The following is a 6,320-nucleotide window of genomic DNA, read 5'->3' as shown; positions in this document are numbered from 1 at the left end:
GTTTAATTTTGTTTAGTTTACCATGTCTTTGCCCTTTCTTACTTATTTCAAGTCTTAACATTGTACATTAATATAATCTTTTATTTAGGATATATAATACATTTTTTGGTATTTAATTTTATTTAATTTTTGAGTTTTTTATAAGATTTTGGTTAGTACTTTATAATTGTCGTTTATTCTGTTTGTATTTTACATACATTTTTTGTATATTTGTAGTCATTATATAAATATTTGTTATAGTGTTTAGTATCTATGTGTTAGGTATCGGGTTTCACTTCTGATCACTTCACGTAAGTTTAATACAGTGGTACCTCGGAATGCGATTGTCCCTGTATGCGAGGTTTTCGGAAGGCGAGCAGTATTTACTCCAAAAATTTGTCTCAGAAGGCGAGGGTTACTTCGGGACGCGAGTTTGTTGATACCCGTACAGGCGGACCTAGCGCGTGGTGGTTCGGCGATCGTCGCCCCTCCGCCCCGCAGTTTACCATTGTCTCGCGCTCAGTGACTACCCCCACATCAATTCTTCTCGCGGATTTTCAGTGTTTTGTTGGATTTTTGGTGATTTGTCTATACAATTTGTTATTATATATCTCACCATGGGTCCCAAGAAAGCCAGTGGTAAGGATAAAGGCCAGAAAGCTCATGTGAGGATGACAATAGAGGAGAAACAAGAGATCATTCGGAAGCATGAGAACGGTACACGTGTTGTTGAACTTTGTAGGCAGTACAACAAAGCCACATCAACAATATGCACTATACTTAAGAAGAAAAATAAGATTATGGGTGCTAAAGTGGCAAAAGGAGTAAGAACATTAACGGCACAAAGACCACAAATACTTGAAGAAGTGGAAAAGTTGTTATTAATTTGGATACACGACAAGGAGTTGAGGGGTGATAGTGTTTCAGAGGCCATTATTTGTGAGAAAGCCAGGGTGTTGCACGAAGACCTTCTAAAGAATACCCCTGCAACGAGTGATGCAGATAAGAAAGAGTTTAAGGCAAGCAGGGGCTGGTTTGAAAAATTTAGAAAGAGAAGTGGCATCCATAGTGTTACAAGGCATGGGGTTATGTGATGTGATTATGGAAGGGGACTCCCCTTCCAAACAGTAACTCCTCTCCTCCTCACCATCTTCCATACGCCTACAGCACTCGACAGCAAGGTAAGTAATAACTGGAACACAGTTTTGTAGGTTTATTTAGATGAATTAGGTAAATTAGGTATAAAAATTTAGTTTGATGTGGGGTTTTTGGGGTAGTCAGGAACGGATTAATTCATTTCCCTTTGTTTCTTATGGGGAAATTAACTTCGGAATGCGAGTTTTCGGAAGGCGAGGCGTCTCCAGGAACGGATTAAACTCTTATTCTGAGGTATGCCTGTAGAATGGTTTGTTTTAGTAGTTATAAATTTCATCTTGTAGTTTAATGGATTTTAAATTAGTTTTAATATATGTGACAGTTAATAAGTTTTATTTGTATTGATCACTTTAAGTGCGCTTAAGTGTTTTGTTTTTTAAGCATTTTCCTTTCTTTGATAGGCAATTATATTCAGTATGAGTTCTTTGTTTACCAGCTATTTGATTGTGATTTCTGTTTTTTCTTTTAGATCTGATGATGAATACGAGAAGTATTCGAAACGTTATGTTTTTTAAAGTAAAGATTCTGATACAAGATGTTCAGTATATCCCTGGTTTTCCTATTCATCTTAAAATTAAGATTCCCGAAGGGAACATTGATCACAAATATATATATGTATATATGTGCATAGGACACTACAAACATGTGCTAAACATTTCAAGTGTGCTGAATGCAGGGAAAAGATTTGGGAAACGTTCCAGTACAATAAGTCACATGACTGTGCATACGGATGATAAACCTCATGAATGTCCCGAGTGTGGCAAGGGATTCAATCGTCTGCGACTTATAAAAACTCACAGGATTGTGCATACAGCTGATAAACCTCCCGTGTGTCATGAGTGTGGGAAAAGATTCAGATGATGCATTGCAGATGGTGCATTCAGATGATGAACGTTACCTAGTTCCTTCATCTGGGAAGAATGAAGACATATTGGTGCATTTGGATGATAAATAGTACCAAGTTCAATTGATCAGTAGACTGTATATCATACTAACAATAAACATACAACCCCAATGAATTTTCCAGTGAGGTTTGATAGAAATTTACTTCAGGACACATACTAGAAAAAGTTTGTTACAATTAACAATTTTTGTTTGTGTGAATATTTTGGTGGATAATATACAATTATACACTAAAGGGACCTAGCCATATTTATTCTTAAATATCTTCAAACTGATATTACTTTGAAATTTAACAATAAAAACATAAGCATTTTTACTATTAACACTGAAAAACAAAAATGGTAGAATTTTTCAACTAATATTATTGCAAACCCTTTTGATTGGTTTTGTTATAAAGTTAAAGTTCAATATAGTAGGCTAAGCTAAGCTTTGCTAAGTTAGAACAGAGGATTTTTGGACTTGTAGATTTGTAAACCTCATCCTGTAAACATTCATGTTTCTACATGTTAAACAAGCTACGAGGATGAAGGAAGGGGATGTTCCCTCCATTCTGGATGTTATATTTACAAGGAAAGAGGAAGAGATATTTGTCATTCAGTACCTCCCTCCCTTGGGTAAAAGTGACCATGTCTTTTTGGGAATAAAGTATGCAATGCATTATAATCTGTTAGAAAATAAGCTTGAAGCAGTTGAAAAACCTGATTTGTGGAGAGGTCATTATGGGGAACTCAGATATTTCCTTAAGGAATTTGACAAACACTTGCTGTTAGGACATGAAGTAAATGAGATGTATGTCAAGTTTTGTGAAATATATGATAAAGGCACAACAAAATTTATTCCAAAGGAGAGATGCAGAACTAGGAAAAGGGGATTTGTTTGTAGATATCATCTGGATTTTTCCGAGTTTCGGAGTTTCCGTTTATATTTTCTATTTTGATCCAAATATGTATAATGTTAATGAATTTTGATAAATGAGCTTTCCTGTCTACTTAGGTAATGATTCCAAAGATCGTCCTTCCTTCCTTTCCTCCCTGGAATCTGGATGTAGCAGGTGCTCAATTGTCAAAAGTGAAAAATTTGGTTTGTCATCCGAATGCACCATATGGGTAAATTTTTTAATAATATTTTAAAAATAGTATATGGCACTATTTTTGCAAAATCATTACAAGATCTATTATTCTAATAGGGGTTTGATAAAATACAGTAGAAAGCCTACTGGTTTTACCTGTAATAGGGTTTGATACAGTTGATTATGGATATATTGTAATGAAATGCTATTGTTAAGAAACACTTTTTTAAAGAGTATTATTTTCAGAGCAGCTCTGAAAATTAGTTGATTACAGATAATGCTACATAATACACTTAATGTGTGTATATGCTACCACAAGTGAGGTATATAATGGTATTTATGAATAAGATGTAATTGTCTTTGACACTGATAAAATTAAGTACTGTGGTTTTATATACTGATAATTAGCTAAAAATATATACTATACAAGTAAATAAATTATTTTACCTTGCACCTAGATCCACCAAGCCTTTATGGTGTGCGTTTCAGTACTTCGGAAATCTGGAATCTCTTATCTGCAATGAAACAATACATATTATTGCACTTACCAAAAAATGGATGAATGTAGAAAATAGAGAACTATTAGCTGAATATCAAATAAATGGATTTAATCTATTTCACACAGATAGATATATTAGACAAGGAGAGGGAGTAGCCATGCATGTTAGGTAATATTTGAAATGTAGTCTCGAAAAGACTACATTTCAACAGAAACGTGCCACACAAGACTGAACCTCATCGAGGCCAAACGTCTAAATGAGAGCATGAACGAGTAAGAAATAATACTTTAACACCAGGCATCATACACATAATGAATGCACCTGCAGACACACAACGAGCACTATCAACATAGCAAAGATTACTCCATAAACAAAAAATCATTAAATATGATTGACAATGAGATGAAATAATGCACAGTATGTCAATTTTGTGAATTTTTTTCATTACTGAACTAGGTTTTCAATGCTTACATTTGTTATTCTTGGCATTCTTCGCTTCATATCTGAAGCTTCGTTTTAAGTTTCCACTTCAGACATGTTTTCCACAGCGATGCATCTCTGGTTTGCAGCATCAAAATCATCTGTAATAACTGAATATAATTAATAATATATCAGTGAGATATATATTTATCATTACCTAGTAGTAGTGAACACTAAGAAATAACATAAATCAGCTTTCTAAAGAGATGTTTAATAATACAACACACATGATTTGGAACTTATAACTGGGTTAAGTACTTTGCACATAAATCTCAAGGAGCCATTAGGAAACCCTGGTTCTGATTAAAATATTATGCTGTTTTTATATACTGTATGTGCAGCACTGGCTTTCGCCTCTCAATACACCAGCACTGGCCTTCGCCTCTCAATACACCACCACTGGCCCTCACCTCTCAATACACCAGCACTGCCCCTCACCTCTCAATACACCAGCACTGCCCCTCACCTCTCAATACACCAACACTGCCCCTCACCTCTCAATACACCAACACTGCCCCTCACCTCTCAATACACCAACACTGCCCCTCACCTCTCAATACACCACCACTGCCCCTCGCCTCTCAATGCACCACCACTGCCCCTCACCTCTCAATACACCACCACTGCCCCTCGCCTCTCAATACACCACCACTGCCCCTCGCCTCTCAATACACCACCACTGCCCCTCGCCTCTCAATGCACCACCACTGCCCCTCGCCTCTCAATGCACCACCACTGCCCCTCGCCTCTCAATGCACCACCACTGCCCCTCGCCTCTCAATGCACCACCACTGCCCCTCGCCTCTCAATGCACCACCACTGCCCCTCGCCTCTCAATACACCACCACTGCCCCTCGCCTCTCAGTACACCACCACTGCCCCTCGCCTCTCAGTACACCACCACTGCCCCTCACCTCTCAATACACCACCACTGCCCCTCGCCTCTCAATACACCACCACTGCCCCTCGCCTCTCAGTACACCACCACTGCCCCTCACCTCTCAATACACCACCACTGCCCCTCACCTCTCAGTACACCACCACTGCCCCTCACCTCTCAATACACCACCACTGCCCCTCACCTCTCAATACACCACCACTGCCCCTCACCTCTCAATACACCACCACTGCCCCTCACCTCTCAATACACCACCACTGCCCCTCACCTCTCAATACACCACCACTGCCCCTCACCTCTCAATACACCACCACTGCCCCTCACCTCTCAATACACCACCACTGCCCCTCACCTCTCAATACACCACCACTGCCCCTCACCTCTCAATACACCACCACTGCCCCCTCACCTCTCAATACACCACCACTGCTCCTCGCCACTTAATACACCAGCACTATAGCCAGCACCAGTCTAATAATATTATAAAATATAAGTGTTTACTTACGATAATATTTGCGTGATTGCATGAAGCGTTTGTCTTCTTGCTGACTGCACGGACCACAAACTGACCGCTTTGTTGATGTTCCTGGCGGCGGATGACGCTGTGACGTCACAGGTGAGGGACGCTTTGCGCACTACTCAATCGTCGCTTGAACCCATCATAAATAGTTTTGTTATTTTTATTATTTTATTTTTATTTATTTTTATACAAGAAGTTACACTGGAGGTTAACACAGAATATAGAAAATAAGTTGAATTAACATTCTTGTAAAGCCACTAGCACGCATAGCGTTTCGGGTAAGTCTTTAAACTAAGTTTTTTTTTTTTATATAAATTAACAGTAAAATTGATAAAAAATGTTACCAGGTATTTTATAGCTTTTCTTTACAGGTACAGATAATTTTAAGTAAAATAATTACAGTAAAATCAACAAAAATGTTTACAGGTAATTTGAAGAAATATTGACACAAAAGCAGATCAGAATAATACACAATAAAGAAACAAGGATTACTAGATACATGAGAATAGCATTTCAGGCTTATACATTGGTTCACTGAAGCACAATATGAGGATCATTTCGAGGAAAAGTTTCAAGGAATAATGCAGTAGAAATTAAATGCACTCATTACAACAACCATGATATACAATTACAATACACAATTTTATTTAGGTAAGGTACATACATACAATAAATATTTACAAGGATTGTTTAACTTATAGGTATAGCTAGTACATACAATGCCTAAAGCCACTATTACGCAAAGCGTTTCGGGCATAAATGGATAAATGGATAGATATCAAATGATATCTAAGATTACAATGTTAAAGTAATATG

At 37.7% G+C, this 6,320-nt stretch overlaps 1 protein-coding gene across 3 annotated transcripts in view; it reads right to left on the bottom strand.

Annotated features, from left to right (window-relative positions):
- LOC123772852 (zinc finger protein 271-like) overlaps positions 1 to 5,628 on the bottom strand; it is a 128,721-nt gene extending 123,093 nt beyond the window's left edge. Inside the window, exons 1-4 of one of the 3 annotated variants that reach the window (XR_011228222.1) lie at positions 5,490 to 5,628; positions 4,078 to 4,187; positions 3,554 to 3,621; positions 180 to 1,374 (exon numbers count right to left, since the gene is read on the bottom strand). The gene's annotated coding sequence lies outside the window, so the exon portion shown is untranslated. Of the gene's footprint in view, positions 1 to 179; positions 1,375 to 3,553; positions 3,622 to 4,077; positions 4,197 to 5,489 lie in introns of those variants that run through there. The other 2 variants (XM_069323356.1, XM_069323355.1) reach the window with 2 other exon arrangements.
- Positions 5,629 to 6,320: the final 692 nt, after the last annotated feature.

This window comes from Procambarus clarkii, chromosome 12 (genome assembly GCF_040958095.1).
Source record: "Procambarus clarkii isolate CNS0578487 chromosome 12, FALCON_Pclarkii_2.0, whole genome shotgun sequence".
Lineage (NCBI taxonomy): Eukaryota > Metazoa > Arthropoda > Malacostraca > Decapoda > Cambaridae > Procambarus > Procambarus clarkii.
This window is presented reverse-complemented; position numbering and strand designations above follow the sequence as displayed.